The sequence below is a fragment of the Schistocerca americana genome, chromosome 6, assembly GCF_021461395.2.
Source record: "Schistocerca americana isolate TAMUIC-IGC-003095 chromosome 6, iqSchAmer2.1, whole genome shotgun sequence".
Classification (NCBI taxonomy): domain Eukaryota; kingdom Metazoa; phylum Arthropoda; class Insecta; order Orthoptera; family Acrididae; genus Schistocerca; species Schistocerca americana.
The window spans coordinates 636,851,116-636,874,002 of NC_060124.1; positions in this window are offsets into that span (position 1 = coordinate 636,851,116).

Below are 22,887 nucleotides of genomic sequence, written 5' to 3' on the forward strand. Positions count from 1 at the left end.
CGTCAATAAGAAAGTCAGCTGGATACAGTAAACCTGAAGTGAAGCATCGGAATCTATAACTAGTGTCACTGGAAAGGTTCAAAACATAGACAAGAAGAAGAGCCAGTCTTCTTGTACTTGAGTCGGCATTGTGTCTTTTGTATTTAATTCCGAAGCAATTTCTGTGTTCATCGTTAGTACGACGGTCAGGGGGTTACAATAAATCTGAAGTGAAGCATCGGAATCTATAACTAGTGTCACAGGAATGGTTCAAAACATAGAGAGTAAGAAGAGTCAGTCTTCTAGTACTTGAGTTGGCATTGTGCCTTTTGTATTTAGTTCCGATGCAATTTCTGTGTTTCATCGTCAATAAGAAGGTCAGCTGGATACAGTAAACCTGAAGTGAAGCATCGGAATCCATAACTAGTGTCACAGGAATGGTTCAAAACATAGACAGGAAGAAGAGCCAGTCTTCTTGTACTTGAGTCGGCATTGTGGCTTTTGTATTTAATTCCGATGCAATTTCTGTGTTTTATCATCAATAAGACGGTCAGAGGGATTCAGTGTAACCGAAGTGAAGCATCGGAATCTATAACTAGTGTCACAGGAATGGTTCAAAACGTAGACAGTAAGAAGAGTCAGTCTACTTGTACTTAATTCTTGTATTTAATTCTGATGAATTTTCTGTGTTTGATCGTCAATAAGAAGGTCAGAGGGATACAGTAAACCTGAAGTGAAGCATCGGAATCTATAACTAGCGCCAAAGGAATCATTCAAAACATAGGCAGTAAGAAGAGCCAGTCTTCTTGTACTTAAGTCGGCATTGTGCCTTTTGCATTTAATTCCGATGAATTTTCTGTGTTTAACCGTCAATAGGAAGGTCGGAGGGATACAGTAAACCTGAAGTGAAGCATCGGAATCTATAACTAGTGTCACAGGAATGGTTCAAAACATAGACAGTAAGGAGAACCAGTCTTCTTGTACTTAAGTCGGCATTGCGCCTATTGTATTTAATTCCGATGAATTTTCTGTGTTTGATCGTCAATAGTAAGGTCAGAGGGATACAGTAAAAATGAAGTGAAGCATCGGAATTTATAACTAGTGTCACAGGAATGGTACAAAGCATAGACAGTAAGAGGAGTCAGTCTTCTTGTACTTACGTCTCGATTGTGCCTTTTGTATTAAATTAAGATGCAATTTCTGTGTTTCATCGTCAATAATAAGGTCAGAGGGATACATTAAACCTGAACTGAAGCATCGGAATCTATAACTAGTGTCACAGGAATGGTTCAAAACATAGACAGCAAGAAGAGTCAGCATTCTTGTAGTTAAGTCGGCATTGTGCCTTTTGTATTTAATTCCGATGCAATTTCTGTGTTTCATCGTCAGTACGACGGTCAGAGGGATACAGTAAACCTGAAGTGAAGCATCGGAATCAATAACTAGTGGCACAGGAATGGTTCAAAACACAGACAGTAAGAAGAGTCAGTCTTCTTGTACTTAAGTCGGCATTGTGCCTTTTGTATATAACTCCATTGCAATTTCTGTGTTTCATCGTCAATAAGAAGCTCAGTGGGATACAATAAACCTGAAGTGAAGCATCGGAATCTATAACTAGTGTCAAAGGAATGGTTCAAAACATAGACAGTAAGAAGAGTCAGATTTCTTGTACTTAAGTCGGCATTGTGTCTTTTGTATTTAATTCCGATGCAATTTCTGTGTTTCTTCGTCAATAAGAAGGTCAGAGGGGTACAGTAAACCTGACGTGAAGCATCGGAATCTATAACTAGTGTCACAGGAATGGTTTAAACCATAGACAGTAAGAAGAGTCTTTCTTTTTGTACTTAAGTCGGCATTGTGCCTTTTGTATTTAATTCCGATGCAATTTCTGTGTTTCATCGTCAATACGAAGGTCAGAGGGATACAGATAACCTGAAGTGAAGCATCGGAATCTATAACTAGTGTCACAGGAATGGTCCAAAACGTAGACAGTAAGAAGGGTCAGTCTTCTTGTACTTAAGTCAGCATTGTGCCTTTTGTATTTATTTCCGATGAAATATCTGTGTTTCCTCGTCAATAAGAAGGTCAGAGGGATACAGTAAACCTGAAGTGAAGCATCGGAATCTATAACTAGTGTCACAGAAATGGTTCAAACCATAGACAGTAAGATGAGCCAGTCTTCTTGTACTGGAGTCGGCATTGTGAGTTTTGTAATTAATTTCGATGCAATTTCTGTGTGTCATCGTCAATAAGAGGGTCATAGGGATACAGTAAAACTGAAGTGAAGCATCGGAATCTATTACTAGTGTCACAGGAATGGTTCAAAACAAAGACAGTAAGAAGAGTCACTCAACTTGTACTTAAGTCGCCACTGTGCCTTTTGTATTAAATTCCGATGCAATTTCTGTGTTTCATCGTCAATAAGAAAGTCAGCTGGATACAGTAAACCTGAAGTGAAGCATCGGAATCTATAACTAGTGTCACTGGAAAGGTTCAAAACATAGACAAGAAGAAGAGCCAGTCTTCTTGTACTTGAGTCGGCATTGTGTCTTTTGTATTTAATTCCGAAGCAATTTCTGTGTTCATCGTTAGTACGACGGTCAGGGGGTTACAATAAATCTGAAGTGAAGCATCGGAATCTATAACTAGTGTCACAGGAATGGTTCAAAACATAGAGAGTAAGAAGAGTCAGTCTTCTAGTACTTGAGTTGGCATTGTGCCTTTTGTATTTAGTTCCGATGCAATTTCTGTGTTTCATCGTCAATAAGAAGGTCAGCTGGATACAGTAAACCTGAAGTGAAGCATCGGAATCCATAACTAGTGTCACAGGAATGGTTCAAAACATAGACAGGAAGAAGAGTCAGTTTTCTTGTACTTGTGTCGGCATTGTGCATTTTCCTAATTAATTCCGATGCAATTTCTGTGTTTCGTCGTCAATAAGAAGGTCCAAGGGAGACAGTAAACCAGAAGTGAGGCATCAGAATCTAAAACCGGTCTCACAGGAGAGGTTCAAAACATAGACAGTAAGAAGAGCCAGACTTCTTGTACCTGAGTCGGCATTGTGCCTTTTGTATTTAATTCCGTGGCAATCTCTGTGTTTCAACGTCAATAAGACGGACAGAGGGATACAGTAAACCTGAAGTGAAGCATCGGAATCTATAACTAGTGTCACAGGAATGGTTCAAAACACAGACAGTAGGAAGAGTCAGTCTTCTTGTACTTAAGTCGGCATTTTGCCTTTTGTATTTAATTCCGCTGCAATTGCTGTGTTTTATCGTCAATAATAAGGTCAGCTGGATACAGTAAACCTGAAGTGAAGCATCGGAATCTATAACTAGTGTCACAGGAATGGTTCAAACATAGAGAGTAAGAAGAGTCAGTCTTCTAGTACTTGAGTTGGCATTGTGCCTTTCGTATTTAATTCCGATGCTATTTCTGTGTTTCATCATCAATAAGACGGTCAAAGGGATACAGTAAAACTGAAGTGAAGCATCGGAATCTATAACTAGTGTCACAGGAACGGTTCAAAACATAGACAGTAAGAAGAGTCACTCAACTTGTACTTAAGTCGCCATTGTGCCTTTTGTATTAAATTCCGATACAATTTCTGTGTTTCATCGTCAATAAGAAAGTCAGCTGGATACAGTAAACCTGAAGTGAAGCATCGGAATTTATAACTAGTGTCACTGGAATGGTTCAAAACATAGACAAGAAGAAGAGCCAGTCTTCTTGTACTTGAGTCGGCATTGTGTCTTTTGCATTTAATTCCGAAGCAATTTATGTGTTCATCGTTAGTACGACGGTCAGGGGGTTTAAATAAATCTGAAGTGAAGCATCGGAATCTATAACTATTGTCAGAGGAATGGTTCAAAACATAGTTAGTAAGAAGATTCAGTCTTCTAGCACTTGAGTCGGCATTGTGGCTTTTGTATTTAATTCCGATGCAATTTCTGTGTTTCATCATCAATAAGACGGTCAGAGGGATACAGTGTAACCGAAGTGAAGCATCGGAATCTATAACTAGTGTCACAGGAATGGTTCAAAACGTAGACAGTAAGAAGAGTCAGTCTACTTGTACTTAATTCTTGTATTTAATTCTGATGAATTTTCTGTGTTTGATCGTCAATAAGAAGGTCAGAGGGATACAGTAAACCTGAAGTGAAGCATCGGAATCTATAACTAGCGCCAAAGGAATCATTCAAAACATAGGCAGTAAGAAGAGCCAGTCTTCTTGTACTTAAGTCGGCATTGTGCCTTTTGCATTTAATTCCGATGAATTTTCTGTGTTTGACCGTCAATAGGAAGGTCGGAGGGATACAGTAAACCTGAAGTGAAGCATCGGAATCTATAACTAGTGTCACAGGAATGGTTCAAAACATAGACAGTAAGGAGAGCCAGTCTTCTTGTACTTAAGTCTGCATTGCGCCTATTGTATTTAATTCCGATGAATTTTCTGTGTTTGATCGTCAATAGTAAGGTCAGAGGGATACAGTAAAAATGAAGTGAAGCATCGGAATTTATAACTAGTGTCACAGGAATGGTACAAAGCATAGACAGTAAGAGGAGTCAGTCTTCTTGTACTTACGTCTCGATTGTGCCTTTTGTATTAAATTAAGATGCAATTTCTGTGTTTCATCGTCAATAATAAGGTCAGAGGGATACATTAAACCTGAAGTGAAGCATCGGAATCTATAACTAGTGTCACAGGAATGGTTCAAAACATAGACAGCAAGAAGAGTCAGCATTCTTGTAGTTAAGTCGGCATTGTGCCTTTTGTATTTAATTCCGATGCAATTTCTGTGTTTCATCGTCAGTACGACGGTCAGAGGGATACAGTAAACCTGAAGTGAAGCATCGGAATCAATAACTAGTGGCACAGGAATGGTTCAAAACACAGACAGTAAGAAGAGTCAGTCTTCTTGTACTTAAGTCGGCATTGTGCCTTTTGTATATAACTCCATTGCAATTTCTGTGTTTCATCGTCAATAAGAAGCTCAGTGGGATACAATAAACCTGAAGTGAAGCATCGGAATCTATAACTAGTGTCAAAGGAATGGTTCAAAACATAGACAGTAAGAAGAGTCAGATTTCTTGTACTTAAGTCGGCATTGTGTCTTTTGTATTTAATTCCGATGCAATTTCTGTGTTTCTTCGTCAATAAGAAGGTCAGAGGGGTACAGTAAACCTGACGTGAAGCATCGGAATCCATAACTAGTGTCACAGGAATGGTTTAAACCATAGACAGTAAGAAGAGTCTTTCTTTTTGTACTTAAGTCGGCATTGTGCCTTTTGTATTTAATTCCGATGCAATTTCTGTGTTTCATCGTCAATACGAAGGTCAGAGGGATACAGATAACCTGAAGTGAAGCATCGGAATCTATAACTAGTGTCACAGGAATGGTCCAAAACATAGACAGTAAGAAGGGTCAGTCTTCTTGTACTTAAGTCAGCATTGTGCCTTTTGTATTTATTTCCGATGAAATATCTGTGTTTCCTCGTCAATAAGAAGGTCAGAGGGATACAGTAAACCTGAAGTGAAGCATCGGAATCTATAACTAGTGTCACAGAAATGGTTCAAACCATAGACAGTAAGATGAGCCAGTCTTCTTGTACTGGAGTCGGCATTGTGAGTTTTGTAATTAATTTCGATGCAATTTCTGTGTGTCATCGTCAATAAGAGGGTCATAGGGATACAGTAAACCTGAAGTGAAGCATCGGAATGTATAACTAGTGTCACAGGAATGGTTTCAAACATTGACAGGAGGTATAGCCATTCTTCTTGTACTTGAGTCGGCATTGTGCCTTTTGTATTTAATTCCGATGCAATTTCTGTGTTTCATCGTCAATACGACGGTCAGAGGGATACAGTAAACCTGAAGTGAAGCACCGGAATCTATAACTAGTGTCACAGGAATGGTTCAAACATAGACAGTAAGAAGAGTCAGTCTTCTAGTACTTAAGTCGGCATTGTGCCTTTTGTATTTAATTCCGATGCATTTTCTGTGTCTCATCGTCAATAAAGGGTCAGAGGGATACAGTAAACCTGAAGTGATGCATCGGAATCTATAACTAGTGTCACAGGAATGATTCAAAACATTGATATTAAGAAGAGTCTGTTTTCTTGTACTTAGGTCGGCATTGTGCCTTTTCTATTTAATTCCGATGCAATTTCTGTGTTTCGTCGTCAATAACAAGGTCCAAGGGATACAGTAAACACGAAGTGAAGCATCGGAATCTAAAACCGGTCTCACAGGAAAGGTTCAAACCATAGACAGTAAGAAGAGCCAGTCTTCTTGTACTTGAGTCGGTATTGTGACTTTTATATTTAATTCCGATGCAATTTCTGTGTTTCATCGTCAATAAGAAGGTCACACGGATACAGTAAACCTGAAGTGAAGCATCGGAATCTATAACTAGTGTCACAGGAATGGTTCAATAAATAGACAGTAAGAAGAGTCACTTTTCTTGTACTTAAGTCGGCATTGTGCCTTTTCTATTTAATTCCGATGCAATTTCTGTGTTTCGGCGTCAATAAGAAGGTCCAATGGATACAGTAAACCTGAAGTGAAGCATCAGAATCTAAAACCGGTCTCAGAGGAAAGGTTCAAAACATAGACAGTAAGAAGAGCCAGTTTTCTTGTACATGAGTCGGCATTGTGCCTTTTGTTTTTAATTCCGATGCAATTTCTGTGTTTCATCGTCAATAAGAAGGTCCGCTGGATACAGTAAACCTGAAGTAAAGCATCGGAATCTAAAACCGGTCTCAGAGGAAAGGTTCAGAACATAGACAGTAAGAAGAGCCAGTCTTCTTGTACATGAGTCGGCATTGTGCCTTTTGTATTTAATTCCGATGCAATTTCTGTGTTTCATCGTCAGCAAGCAGGTCAGCTGGATACAGTAAACCTGAAGTGGAGCATCGGAATCTAAAACTAGTGTCCCACGAATGGTTCAAAACATTGACAGGAAGTATTGCCAGTCTTCTTGTACTTGAGTCGGCATTGTGCCTTTTGTATTTAATTCCGATGCAATTCCTGTGTTTCATCGCCAATACGACGGTCAGAGGGATACAGTAAACCTGAAGTGAAGCATTGGAATCTATAACTAGTGTCACAGGAATGGTTCAAAACATAGACAGTAAGAAGAGTCAGTCTTCTAGTACTTAAGTCGGCATTGTGCCTATTGTATTTTATTCCGATGCATTTTCTGTGTCTCATCGTCAATGAGGGGGTCAGAGGGATACAGTAAACCTGAAGTGATGCATGGGAATCTATAACTAGTGTCACAGGAATGGTTCAAAACATTGATATTAAGAAGAGTCTGTTTTCTTGTACTTAAGTCGGCATTGAGCCTTTTCTATTTAATTCCGATGCAATTTCTGTGTTTCGTCGTCAATAACAAGGGCCAAGGGATACAGTAAACCTGAAGTGAAGCATCGGAATCTAAGACCGGTCTGACAGGAAAGGTTCAAAACATAGACAGTAAGAAGAGTCAGTCTTCTAGTACTTACGTCGGCATTCTGCCTTTTGTATTTAATTCCGATGCATTTTCTGTGTCTCATCGCCAATAAGAGGGTCAGAGGGATACAGTAAACCAGAAGTGATGCATCGGAATCTATAACTAGTGTCACAGGAATGGTTCAAAACATTGATATTAAGAAGAGTCTGTTTTCTTGTACTTAGGTCGGCATTGTGCCTTTTGCATTTAATTCCCATGCAACTTCTGTGTTTCATCGTCAATAAGAAGGTCAGCTGGATACAGTAAACCTGAAGTGAAGCATCGGAATCTGAAACCGGTCTCAGAGGAAAGGTTCAGAACAGAGACAGTAAGAAGAGCCAGTCTTCTTGTACATGAGTCGGCATTGTGCCTTTTGTATTTAATTCCGATGCAATTTCTGTGTTTCATCGTCAATAAGAAGGACAGCTGGATACAGTAAACCTGAAGTGAAGCATCGGAATCTAAAACCGGTCTCAGAGGAAAGTTTCAGAATAGAGACAGTAAGAAGAGCCAGTCTTCTTGTACATGAGTCGGCATTGTGCCTTTTGTATTTAATTCCGATGCAATTTCTGTGTTCCATCGTCAGCAAGCAGGTCAGCTGGATACAGTAAACCTGAAGTGGAGCATTGGAATCTAAAACTAGTGTCCCACGAATGGTTCAAAACACTGACAGGAAGTATAGCCACTCTTCTTGTACTTGAGTCGGCATTGTGCCTTTTGTATTTAATTACGATGCAATTTCTGTGTTTCATCGCCAATACGACGGTCAGAGGGATACAGTAAACCTGAAGTGAAGCATCAGAATCTATAACTAGTGTCACAGGAATGGTTCAAACATAGACAGTAAGAAGAGTCAGTCTTCTAGTACTTAAGTCGGCATTGTGCCTATTGTATTTAATTTCGATGCATTTTCTGTGTCTCATCGTCAATAAGAGGGTTAGAGGGATACAGTAAACCTGAAGTGATGCATCGGAATCTATAACTAGTGTCACAGGAATGGTTCAAAACATTGATATTAAGAAGAGTCTGTTTTCTTGTACCTAAGTCCGCATTGTGCCTTTTCTATTTAATTCCGATGCAATTTCTGTGTTTCGTCGTCAATAACAAGGTCCAAGGGATACAGTAAACCTGAAGTGAAGCATCGGAATCTAAAACTGGTCTGACAGGAAAGGTTCAAAACATAGACAGTAAGAAGAGCCAGTCTTCTTGTACTTGCGTCGGCATTGTGCGTTTTGTATTTAATTCCGATGCAATTTCTGTGTTTCATCGTCAGTACGACGGTCAGAGGGATACAGTAAACCTGAAGTGAAGCATCGGAATCAATAACTAGTGTCACAGGAATGGTTCAAAACATAGACAGTAAGAAGAGTCAGTCTTCTTGTACTTAAGTCGGTACTGTGCCTTTTGTATATAACTCCGATGCAATTTCTGTGTTTCATCGTCAATAGGAAGCTCAGAGGGATACAATAAACCTGAAGTGAAGCATCGGAATCTATAACTAGTGTCACAGGAATGGTTCAAAACATAGACAGTAAGAAGAGTCAGTTTTCTTGTACTTAAGTCGGCATTGTGTCTTTTGTATTTAATTCCGATGCAATTTCTGTGTTTCATCGTCAATAATAAGGTCAGAGGGGTACAGTAAACCTGACGTGAAGCATCGGAATCTATAACTAGTGTCACAGGAATGGTTCAAACCATAGACAGTAAGAAGAGTGTTTCTTTTTGTACTTAAGTCGGCATTGTGCCTTTTGTATTTAATTCCGATGCATTCTCTGTGTTTCATCGTCAATACGAAGGTCAGAAGGATACAGAAAACCTGAAGTGAAGCATCGGAATCTATAACTAGTGTCACAGGAATGATTCAAAACATAGACAGTAAGAAGGGTCACTCTTATTGTACTTAAGTCGGCATTGTGCCTTTTGTATTTAATTCCTATGCAATATCTGTGTTTCTTCGTCAATAAGAAGGTCAGAGGGATACAGTAAACCTGAAGTGAAGCATCGGAATCTATAACTAGCGTCACAGAAATGGTTCAAACCATAGACAGTAAGATGAGCCAGTCTACTTGTACTTGAGTCGGCATTGTGAGTTTTGTAATTAATTCCGATGCAATTTCTGTGTATCATCGTCAATAAGAAGGTCATAGGGATACAGTAAACCTGAAGTGAAGCATCGGAATCTATAACTAGTGTCACAGGAATGGTTGAAAATATAGACAGGAAAAAGAGTCAGTCTTCTAGGACTTACGTCGGCATTCTGCGTTATGTATTTAATTCCGGTGCATTTTCTGTGTCTCATCGTCAATAAGAGGGTCAGAGGGGTACAGTAAACCAGAAGTGATGCATCGGAATCTATAACTAGTGTCACAGGAATGGTTCAAAGCATTGATATTAAGAAGAGTCTGTTTTCTTGTACTTAGGTCGGCATTGTGCCTTTTGTATTTAATTTCTGGTGCAACTTCTGTGTTTCATCGTCAATAAGAAGGTCATCTGGATCCAGTAAACCTGAAGTGAAGCATCGGAATCTATAACTAGTGTGACAGGAATGGTTTCAAACATTGACAGGAGGTATAGCCAGTCCTCTTGTACTTGAGTCGGCATTGTGCCTTTTGTATTTAATTCCGATGCAATTTCTGTGTTTCATCGTCAATACGACGGTCAGAGGGATACAGTAAACCTGAAGTGAAGCATCGGAATCTATAACTAGTGTCACAGGATTGGTTCAAAACATAGACAGTAAGAAGAGTCAGTCTTCTAGCACTTAAGACGGCATTGTGCCTTTTGTATTTAATTCCGATGCATTCTCTGTGTCTCATCGTCAATAAAGGGTCAGAGGGATACAGTAAACCTGAAGTGATGCATCGGAATCTATAACTAGTGTCACAGGAATGGTTCAAAACATTGATATTAAGAAGAGTCTGTTTTCTTGTACTTAGGTCGGCATTGTGCCTTTTCTATTTAATTCCGGTGCAATTTCTGTGTTTCGTCATCAATAACAAGGTCCAAGGTATACAGTAAACCTGAAGTGAATCATCGGAATCTAAAACCGGTCTCACAGGAAAGGTTCAAAACATAGACAGTAAGGAGAGCCAGTCTTCTTGTACTTGCGTCGGCATTGTGCATTTTGTATTTAATTCCGATGCAATTTCAGTGTTTCATCGTCAATACGAATGTCAGAGCGATACTGTAAACCTGATGTGAAGCATCGAAATCTATAACTAGTGTCACAGGAATGGTTCAAAACATAGACAATAAGAAGAGTCAGTCTTCTAGTACTTAAGTCGGCACTGTGCCTTTTGTATTTAATTCCGATGCATTTTCTGTGTTTCATCGTCAATAAGAGGGTCAGAGGGAAACATTAAACCTGAAGTGATGCTTGGGAATCTATAACTAGTGTCACAGGAATGGTTCAAAACATAGATATTAATAAAAGTCTGTTTTCTTGTACATAGGTCGGCATTGTGCCTCTTCTATTTAATTCCGATGCAATTTCTGTATTTCGTCGTCAATAACAAGGTCCAAGGGATACAGTAAACCTGAAGTGAAGCATCAGAATCTAAAACCGGTCTCACAGGAAAGGTTCAAAGCATAGACAGTAAGAAGAGCCAGTCTTCTTTATTTTTGAGTCGGCATTGTGCCTTTTGTATTTAATTCCGATGCAATTTCTGTGCTTCATCGTCAATAAGACGCTCAGCTGGATACAGTAAACCTGAAGTGAAACATCGGAATCTATAACTAGTGCCACAGGAATGGTTCAAAACATAGGCAGTAAGAAGAGCCAGTCTTTTTGTACTTGAGTCGGCATTGTGCCTTTTGTATTTAATTCCGATGAATTTTCTGTGTTTGATCGTCAATAGTAAGGTCAGAGGGATACGGTAAATCTGAAGTGAAGCATCGGAATTTATAACTAGTGCCACAGGAATGGTAGAAAGCATTGACAGTAGGAAGAGTCAGTCTTCTTGTACTTAAGTCGGAATTGTGCCTTTTGTATTTAATTAAGATGCAATTTCTGTGTTTCATCGTCAATAAGGAGGTCAGAGGGATACAGAAAACCTGAAGTGAATCATCGGAATCTATAACTAGTGTCACAGGAATGGTTCAAAACATAGACAGTGGGAAGAGTCAGTCGTCTTGTACTTAAGTCGGCATTGTGCCTTTTGTATTTAATTCCTTGCAATTTCTGTGCTTCATCGTCAATAAGAAGGTGAGCTGGATACAGTAAACCTGAAGTGAAGCATCGGAATCTATAACTAGTGTCACAGGAATGGTTCAAAGCGTAGACAGTAAGAAGTGCGAGTCTTCTTGTACAGGAGCCGGCATTGTGCCTTTTGTATTTAATTTCGATGCAATTTCTGTGATTCATCGTCAATAAGAAGGTCAGAGGGATACAGTAAGCCTGAAGTGAAGCATCGGAATCTATAACTAGTGTCACAGGAATGGTTCAAAACATAGACAGTATGAAGAGTTAGTTTTCTTGTACTTATGTCGGCATTGTGACTTATGAATTTATGTCCGATGCAATTTCTGTGTTTCATCGTCAGCAAGCAGGTCAGCTGGATACAGTAAACATGAAGTGAAGCATCGGAATCTAAAACTAGTGTCCCACGAATGGTTCTAAACATTGACAGGAAGTATAGCCAGTCTTCTTGTACTTGAGTCGGCATTGTGCCTTTTGTATTTAATTCCGATGCAATTTCTGTGTTTCATCGCCAATACGACGGTCAGAGGGAAACAGTAAACCTGAAGTGAAGCATTGGAATCTGTAACTAGTGTCACAGGAATGGTTCAAAATCTAGACTTTAAGAAGAGTCAGTCTTCTTGTACTTAAGTCGGCATTGTGCCTATTGTATTTAATTCCGATGCATTTTCTGTGTCTCATCGTCAATAAGAGGTTCAGAGGGATACAGTAAACCTGAGGTGATGCATCGGAATCTATAACTAGTGTCACAGGAATGGTTCAAAACATTGATATTAAGAAGAGTCTGTTTTCTTGTACTTAAGTCGGCATTGTGCCTTTTCTATTTAATTCCGATGCAATTTTTGTGTTTCGTCGTCAATAACAAGGTCCAAGGGATACAGTAAACCTGAAGTGAAGCATCGGAATCTAAAACCGGTCTCACAGGAAAGGTTCAAAACATAGACAGTAAGGAGAGCCAGTCTTCTTGTACTTGCGTCGGCATTGTGCATTTTGTATTTAATTCCGATGCAATTTCAGTGTTTCATCGTCAATACGAATGTCAGAGCGATACTGTAAACCTGATGTGAAGCATCGAAATCTATAACTAGTGTCACAGGAATGGTTCAAAACATAGACAATAAGAAGAGTCAGTCTTCTAGTACTTAAGTCGGCACTGTGCCTTTTGTATTTAATTCCGATGCATTTTCTGTGTTTCATCGTCAATAAGAGGGTCAGAGGGAAACATTAAACCTGAAGTGATGCTTGGGAATCTATAACTAGTGTCACAGGAATGGTTCAAAACATAGATATTAATAAAAGTCTGTTTTCTTGTACATAGGTCGGCATTGTGCCTCTTCTATTTAATTCCGATGCAATTTCTGTATTTCGTCGTCAATAACAAGGTCCAAGGGATACAGTAAACCTGAAGTGAAGCATCAGAATCTAAAACCGGTCTCACAGGAAAGGTTCAAAGCATAGACAGTAAGAAGAGCCAGTCTTCTTTATTTTTGAGTCGGCATTGTGCCTTTTGTATTTAATTCCGATGCAATTTCTGTGCTTCATCGTCAATAAGACGCTCAGCTGGATACAGTAAACCTGAAGTGAAACATCGGAATCTATAACTAGTGCCACAGGAATGGTTCAAAACATAGGCAGTAAGAAGAGCCAGTCTTTTTGTACTTGAGTCGGCATTGTGCCTTTTGTATTTAATTCCGATGAATTTTCTGTGTTTGATCGTCAATAGTAAGGTCAGAGGGATACGGTAAATCTGAAGTGAAGCATCGGAATTTATAACTAGTGCCACAGGAATGGTAGAAAGCATTGACAGTAGGAAGAGTCAGTCTTCTTGTACTTAAGTCGGAATTGTGCCTTTTGTATTTAATTAAGATGCAATTTCTGTGTTTCATCGTCAATAAGGAGGTCAGAGGGATACAGAAAACCTGAAGTGAATCATCGGAATCTATAACTAGTGTCACAGGAATGGTTCAAAACATAGACAGTGGGAAGAGTCAGTCGTCTTGTACTTAAGTCGGCATTGTGCCTTTTGTATTTAATTCCTTGCAATTTCTGTGCTTCATCGTCAATAAGAAGGTGAGCTGGATACAGTAAACCTGAAGTGAAGCATCGGAATCTATAACTAGTGTCACAGGAATGGTTCAAAGCGTAGACAGTAAGAAGTGCGAGTCTTCTTGTACAGGAGCCGGCATTGTGCCTTTTGTATTTAATTTCGATGCAATTTCTGTGATTCATCGTCAATAAGAAGGTCAGAGGGATACAGTAAGCCTGAAGTGAAGCATCGGAATCTATAACTAGTGTCACAGGAATGGTTCAAAACATAGACAGTATGAAGAGTTAGTTTTCTTGTACTTATGTCGGCATTGTGACTTATGAATTTATGTCCGATGCAATTTCTGTGTTTCATCGTCAGCAAGCAGGTCAGCTGGATACAGTAAACATGAAGTGAAGCATCGGAATCTAAAACTAGTGTCCCACGAATGGTTCAAAACATTGACAGGAAGTATAGCCAGTCTTCTTGTACTTGAGTCGGCATTGTGCCTTTTGTATTTAATTCCGATGCAATTTCTGTGTTTCATCGCCAATACGACGGTCAGAGGGAAACAGTAAACCTGAAGTGAAGCATTGGAATCTGTAACTAGTGTCACAGGAATGGTTCAAAATCTAGACTTTAAGAAGAGTCAGTCTTCTTGTACTTAAGTCGGCATTGTGCCTATTGTATTTAATTCCGATGCATTTTCTGTGTCTCATCGTCAATAAGAGGTTCAGAGGGATACAGTAAACCTGAGGTGATGCATCGGAATCTATAACTAGTGTCACAGGAATGGTTCAAAACATTGATATTAAGAAGAGTCTGTTTTCTTGTACTTAAGTCGGCATTGTGCCTTTTCTATTTAATTCCGATGCAATTTTTGTGTTTCGTCGTCAATAACAAGGTCCAAGGGATACAGTAAACCTGAAGTGAAGCATCGGAATCTAAAACCGGTCTCACAGGAAAGGTTCAAAACATAGACAGTAAGAAGAGCCAGTCTTCTTGTACTTGCGTCGGCATTGTGCATTTTGTATTTAATTCCGATGCAATTTCTGTGTTTCATCGTCAGAACGACGGTCAGAGGGATACAGTAAACCTGAAATGAAGCATCGGAATCAATAACTAGTGTCACAGGAATGGTTCAAAACATAGACAGTAAGAAGAGTCTGTGTCAGAGGGATACAGTAAACCTGAAATGAAGCATCGGAATCAATAACTAGTGTCACAGGAATGGTTCAAAACATAGACAGTAAGAATAGTCAGTCTTCTTGTACTTAAGTCGGCATTGTGCCTTTTGTATATAACTCCGATGCAATTTCTGTGTTTCGTCGACAATATGGAGCTCAGAGGGATACAATAAACCTGAAGTGAAGCATCGGAATCTATAACTAGTGTCACAGGAATGGTTCAAAACATAGACACTAGGAAGAGTCAGTCTTCTTGTACTTAAGTCGGCATTGTGCCTTTTCTATTTAATTCCGATGCAATTTCTGTGTTTCATCGTCAATAAGAAGGTCAGCTGGATACAGTAAACCAGAAGTGAAGCATCGGAATCTATAACTAGTGGCACAGGAATGGTTCAAAACATAGATATTAAGAAGAGTCTGTTTTCTTGTACTTAAGTCGTCATTGTGCCTTTTCTATTTAATTCCGATGCAATTTCTTCGTTTCGTCGTCAATAAGAAGGTCCAAGGAAGACAGTAAACCTGAAGTGAAGCATCGGAATCTAAAACCGGTCTCACATGAAAGGTTCAAATCTTAGACAGTAAGAAGAGCCACACTTCTTGTACCTGAGTCGGCATTGTGCCTTTTGTATTTAATACCGATGCAATCTCTGTGTTTCATCGTCAATAAGACGGTCAGAGATATACAGTAAACATGAAGTGAAGCATCGGAATCTATAACTAGTGTCACAGGAATGGTTAAAAACTTAGACAGTAGGAAGAGTCAGCCTTCTTGTACTTTAGTCGGCATTTTGCCTTTTGTATTTAATTCCGATGCAATTTCTGTGTTTCATCGTCAATAAGAAGGTCTGCTGGATACAGTATACCTGAAGTGAAGCATCGGAATCTGTAACTAGTGTCACGGGAATGGTTCATACCATAGACAGGATGAAGAGTCAGTTTTCTTATACTTAAGTCGGCATTGTGCCTATTCTATTTAATCCGATGCAATTTCTGTGTTTCGTCGTCAATAAGAAGGTCCAAGGGATACAGTAAACCTGAAGTGAAGCATCGGAATCTAAAACCGGTCTGACAGGAAAGGTTCAAAACATAGACAGTAAGGAGAGCCAGTCTTCTTGTACTTGCGTCGGTATTGTGCATTTTGTATTTAATTCCGATGCAATTTCTGTGTTTCATCGTCAGTACGGCGGTCAGAGGGATACAGTAAACCTGAAGTGAAGCATCGGAATCAATAACTAGTGTCACAGGAATGGTTCAAAACATAGACAGTAAGAAGAGTCAGTCTTCTTGTACTTAAGTCGGTATTGTGCCTTTTGTATATAACTCCGATGCAATTTCTGTGTTTCATCGTCAATAGGAAGGTCAGAGCGATACAGAAAACCTGAAGTGAAGCATCGGAATCTATAACTAGTGTCACAGGAATGGTCCAAAACATAGACAGTAAGAAGGGTCAGTTTTCTTGTTCTTAAGTCGGCATTGTGTCTTTTGTATTTAATTCCGATGCAATTTCTGTGTTTCATCGTCAATAAGAAGGTCAGAGGGATACAATAAACCTGAAGTTAGGCATCGGAATCTATCACTAGTGTCACAGGAATGGTTCAAAACATAGACAGTAAGAAGAGTCAGTTTTCTTGTACTTAAATCGGCATTGTGTCTTTTGTATTTAATTCCGATGCAATTTCTGTGTTTCATCGTCAATAAGAAGGTCAGAGGGGTACAGTAAACCTGACGTGAAGCATCGGAATCTATAACTAGTGTCACAGGAATGGTTCAAACCATAGACAGTAAGTAGAGTCTTTCTTTTTGTACTTAAGGCGGCATTGTGCCTTTTGTATTTAATTCCGATGCATTTTCTGTGTTTCATCGACAATACGAAGGTCAGAGGGATACAGAAAACCTGAAGTGAAGCAACGGAATCTACAACTAGTGTCACAGGAATGGTTCAAAACATAGACAGTAAGAAGGGTCAGTCTTATTGTACTTAAGTCGGCATTGTGCCTTTTGTATTTAATTCCGATGCAATTTCTGTGTTTCATCGTCAATAAGAAGGTCAGAGGGGTACAGTAAACCTACGTGAAGCATCGGAATGTATAACTAGTGTCACAGGAATGGTTTAAACCATAGACAGTAAGTAGAGTCTTTCTTTTTGTACTGAAGTTGGCATTGTGCCTTTTGTATTTAATTCCGCTGCAATTTCTGTGTTTCATCGTCAATATGAAGGTCAGAGCGATATAGAAAACATGAAGTGAAGCATCGGAATCTATAACTAGTGTCACAGGAATGGTCCAAAACATAGACAGTAAGAAGGGTCAGTCTTCTTGTACTTAAGTCGGCATTGTGCCTTTTGTATTTAATTCCGATGAAATATCTGTGTTTCCTCGTCAATAAGAAGGTCAGAGGGATACAGTAAACCTGAAGTGAAGCATCGGAATCTATAACTAGTGTCACAGAAATCGTTCAAACCATCGACAGTAAGATGAGCCAGTCTTCTTGTACTGGAGTCGGCATTGTGAGTTTTGTAATTAATTTCGATGCAATTTCTGTGTATCATCGTCAATAAGAGGGTCATAGGGATACAGTAAACCTGAAGTGAAGCATCGGAATCTATAACTAGTGTCACAGGAATGGTGTCAAACATTGACAGGAGGTATAGCCAGTCTTCTTGTACTTGAGTCGGCATTGTGCCTTTTGTATTTAATTCCGATGCAATTTCTGTGTTTCATCGTAAATACGACGGTCAGAGGGATACAGTAAACCTGAAGTGAAGCACCGGAATCCGTAACTAGTGTCACAGGAATGGTTCAAAACATAGACAGTAAGAAGAGTCAGTCTTCTAGTACTTAAGTCGGCATTGTGCCTTTTGTATTTAATTCCGATGCATTTTCTGTGTCTCATCGTCAATAAAGGGTCAGAGGGATACAGTAAACCTGAAGTGATGCATCGGAATCTATAACTAGTGTCACAGGAATGGTTCAAAACATTGATATTAAGAAGAGTCTGTTTTCTTGTACTTTGGTCGGCATTGTGCCTTTTCTATTTAATTCCGTTGCAATTTCTGTGTTTCATCGTCAATTCGACGGTCAGAGGGATACAGTAAACCTGAAGTGAAGCATCCGAATCTATAACTAGTGTCACAGGAATGATTCAAAACATAGACAATAAGAAGAGTCAGTCTTCTAGTACTTAAGTCGGCATTGTGCCTTTTGTATTTAATTCCGATGCATTTTCTGTGTTTCATCGTCAATAAGAGGGTCAGAGGGATACATTAAACCTGAAGTGATGCTTGGGAATCTATAACTAGTGTCACAGGAATGGTTCAAAACATAGATATTAAGAAAAGTCTGTTTTCTTGTACATAGGTCGGCATTGTGCCTCTTCTATTTAATTCCGATGCAATTTCTGTATTTCGTCGTCAATAACAAGGTCCAAGGGATACAGGAAACCTGAAGTGAAGCATCAGAATCTAAAACCGGTCTCACAGGAAAGGTTCAAAGCATAGACACTAAGAAGAGCCAGTCTTCTTGTACTTAAGTCGGCATTGTGCCTTTTGTATTTAATTCCGATGCAATTTCTGTGCTTCATCGTCAATAACAAGCTCAGCTGGATACAGTAAACCTTAAGTGAAGCATCGGAATCTATAACTAGTGTCACAGGAATGGTTCAAAGCATAGACAGTAAGAAGAGCCAGTCTTCTTTATTTTTGAGTCGGCATTGTGCCTTTTGTATTTAATTCCGATGAATTTTCTGTGTTTGATCGTCAATACGAAGGTCAGAGGGATACAGTAAACCTGAAGTGAAGGATCGGAATCTATAACTAGTGGCACAGGAATGGTTCAAACCATAGACAGTAAGAAGAGACAGTGTTCTTGTACTGAGGTCGGCATTCTGCCTTTTGTATTTAATTAAAATGCAATTTCGGTGTTTCATCGTCAATAAGAAGGTCAGAGGGATACAGTAAACCTGAAGTGAAGCATCGGAATCTATAACTAGTGTCACAGGAATGGTTCAAAACATAGACAGTAAGAAGAGTCAGTCTTCTTGTACTTAAGTCGGCATTGTGCCTTTTGTATATAATTCCGATGCAATTTCTGTGTTTCATCGTCAATAAGAAGGTCAGCTGGATACAGTAAACCTGAAGTGAAACATCGGAATCTATAACTAGTGCCACAGGAACGGTTCAAAACATAGGCAGTAAGAAGAGCCAGTCTTTTTGTACTTGAGTCGGCATTGTGCCTTTTGTATTTAATTCCGATGATTTTTCTGTGTTTGATCGTCAATAGTAAGGTCAGAGGGATACGGTAAACCTGAAGTGATGCATCGGAATTTATAACTAGTGCCACAGGAATGGTAGAAAGCATTGACAGTAGGAAGAGTCAGTCTTCTTGTACTTAAGTCGGAATTGTTCCTTTTGTATTTAATTAAGATGCAATTTCTGTGTTTCATCGTCAATAAGGAGGTCAGAGGGATACAGAAAACCTGAAGTGAATCATCGGAATCTATAACTAGTGTCACAGGAATGGTTCAAAACATAGACAGTGGGAAGAGTCAGTCGTCTTGTACTTAAGTCGGCATTGTGCCTTTTGTATTTAATTCCGATGCAATTTCTGTGCTTCATCGTCAATAAGAAGGTGAGCTGGATACAGTAAACCTGAAGTGAAGCATCGGAATCTATAACTAGTGTCACAGGAATGGTTCAAAACGTAGACAGTAAGAAGAGCCAGTCTTCTTGTACAGGAGCCGGCATTGTGCCTTTTGTATTTAATTTCGATGCAATTTCTGTGTTTCATCGTCAATAAGAAGGTCAGAGGGATACAGTAAGCCTGAAGTGAAGCATCGGAATCTATAACTAGTGTCACAGGAATGGTTCAAAACATAGACAGTATGAAGAGTTAGTTTTCTTGTACTTATGTCGGCATTGTGACTTATGAATTTATTTCCGATGCAATTTCTGTGTTTCATCGTCAGCAAGCAGGTCAGCTGGATACAGTAAACATGAAGTGAAGCATCGGAATCTAAAACTAGTGTCCCACGAATGGTTCAAAACATTGACAGGAAGTATAGCCAGTCTTCTTGTACTTGAGTCGGCATTGTGCCTTTTGTATTTAATTCCGATGCAATTTCTGTGTTTCATCGCCAATACGACGGTCAGAGGGAAACAGTAAACCTGAAGTGAAGCATCGGAATCTATAACTAGTGTCACAGGAATGGTTCAAAACTTTGACTGTAAGAAGAGTCAGTCTTCTTGTACTTAAGTCGGCATTGTGCCTATTGTATTTAATTCCGATGCATTTTCTGTGTCTCATCGTCAATAAGAGGGTCAGAGGGATACAGTAAACCTGAGGTGATGCATCGGAATCTATAACTAGTGTCACAAGAATAGTTCAAAACATTGATATTAAGAAGAGTCTGTTTTCTTGTACTTAAGTCGGCATTGTGCCTTTTCTATTTAATTCCGACGCAATTTCTGTGTTTCATCGTCAATAAGAAGGTCAGTTGGATACAGTAAACCTGAAGTGAAGCATCGGAATCTATAACTAGTGTCACAGGAATGGTTCAAAACATAGACAGTAAGAAGAGTCAGCCTTCTTGTACTTAAGTCGTCATTGTGCCTTTTCTATTTAATTCCGATGCAATTTCTGCGTTTCGTCGTCAATAAGAAGGTCAAAGGAAGACAGTAAACCTGAAGTGAAGCATCGGAATCTAAAACCGGTCTCACAGGAAAGGTTCAAAACATAGACAGTAAGAAGAGCCACACTTCTTGTACCTGAGTCGGCATTGTGCCTTTTGTATTTAATACCGATGCAATCTCTGTGTTTCATCGTCAATAAGACGGTCAGAGATATACAGTAAACCTTAAGTGAAGCATCGGAATCTATAACTAGTGTCACAGGAATGGTTAAAAACTTAGACAGTAGGAAGAGTCAGCCTTCTTGTACTTAAGTCGGCATTTTGCCTTTTGTATTTAATTCCGATGCAATTTCTGTGTTTAATCGTCAATAAGAAGGTTAGCTGGATACAGTATACCTGAAGTGAAGCATCGGAATCTGTTACTAGTGCCACGGGAATGGTTCAAACCATAGACAGGATGAAGAGTCAGTTTTCTTATACTTAAGTCGGCATTGTGCCTATTCTATTTAATCCGATGCAATTTCTGTGTTTCGTCGTGAATAACAAGGTCCAAGGGATACAGTAAACCTGAAGTGAAGCATCGGAATCTAAAACCGGTCTGACAGGAAAGGTTCAAAACATAGACAGTAAGAAGAGCCAGTCTTCTTGTACTTGCGTCGGCATTGTGCATTTTGTATTTAATTCCGATGCAATTTCTGTGTTTCATCGTCAGTACGACGGTCAGAGGGATACAGTAAACCTGAAGTGAAGCATCGGAATCAATAACTAGTGTCACAGGAATGGTTCAAAACATAGACAGTAAGAAAAGTCAGTCTTCTTGTACTTAAGTCGGTATTGTGCCTTTTGTATATAACTCCGATGCAATTTCTGTGTTTCATCGTCAATAGGAAGCTCAGAGGGATACAATAAACCTGAAGTGAAGCATCGGAATCTATAACTAGTGTCACAGGAATGGTTCAAAACATAGACAGTAAGAAGAGTCAGTTTTCTTGTACTTAAGTCGGCATTGTGTCTTTTGTATTTAATTCCGATGCAATTTCTGTGTTTCATCGTCAATAAGAAGGTCAGAGGGGTACAGTAAACCTGACGTGAAGCATCGGAATCTATAACTAGTGTCACAGGAATGGTTCAAACCATAGACAGTAAGAAGAGTCTTTCTTTTTGTACTTAAGTCGGCATTGTGGCTTTTGTATTTAATTCCGATGCATTTTCTGTGTTTCATCGTCAATACGAAGGTCAGAGGGATACAGAAAACCTGAAGTGAAGCATCGGAATCTATAACTAGTGTCACAGGAATGGTTCAAAACATAGACAGTAAGAAGGGTCAGTCTTATTGTACTTAAGTCGGCATTGTGCCTTTTGTATTTAATTCCGATGCAATATCTGTGTTTCTTCGTCAATAAGAAGGTCAGAGGGATACAGTAAACCTGAAGTGTAGCATCGGAATCTATAACTAGCGTCACAGAAATGGTTCAAACCTTAGACAGTAAGATGAGCCAGTCTTCTTGTACTTGAGTCGGCATTGTGAGTTTTGTAATTAATTCCGATGCAATTTCTGTGTATCATCGTCAATAAGAAGGTCATAGGGATACAGTAAACCTGAAGTGAAGCATCGGAATCTATAACTAGTGTCACAGGAATGGTTGAAAATATAGACAGTAAGAAGAGTCAGTCTTCTAGGACTTACGTCGGCATTCTGCGTTTTGTATTTAATTCCGGTGCATTTTCTGTGTCTCATCGTCAATAAGAGGGTCAGAGGGATACAGTAAACCAGAAGTGATGCATCGGAATCTATAACTAGTGTCACAGGAATGGTTCAAAACATTGATGTTAAGAAGAGTCTGTTTTCTTGTACTTAGGTCGGCATTGTGCCTTTTGTATTTAATTCCGATGCAACTTCTGTGTTTTATCGTCAATAAGAAGGTCAGCTGGATGCAGTAAACCTGAAGTGAAGCATCGGAATCTATAACTAGTGTCACAGGAATGGTTTCAAACGTTGACAGGAGGTATTGCCAGTCTTCTTGTACTTGAGTCGGCATTGTGCCTTTTGTATTTAATTCCGATGCAATTCCTGTGTTTCATCGCCAATACGACGGTCAGAGGGATACAGTAAACCTGAAGTGAAGCATTGGAATCTATAACTAGTGTCACAGGAATGGTTCAAAACATAGACAGTAAGAAGAGTCAGTCTTCTAGTACTTAAGTCGGCATTGTGCCTATTGTATTTTATTCCGATGCATTTTCTGTGTCTCATCGTCAATGAGGGGGTCAGAGGGATACAGTAAACCTGAAGTGATGCATGGGAATCTATAACTAGTGTCACAGGAATGGTTCAAAACATTGATATTAAGAAGAGTCTGTTTTCTTGTACTTAAGTC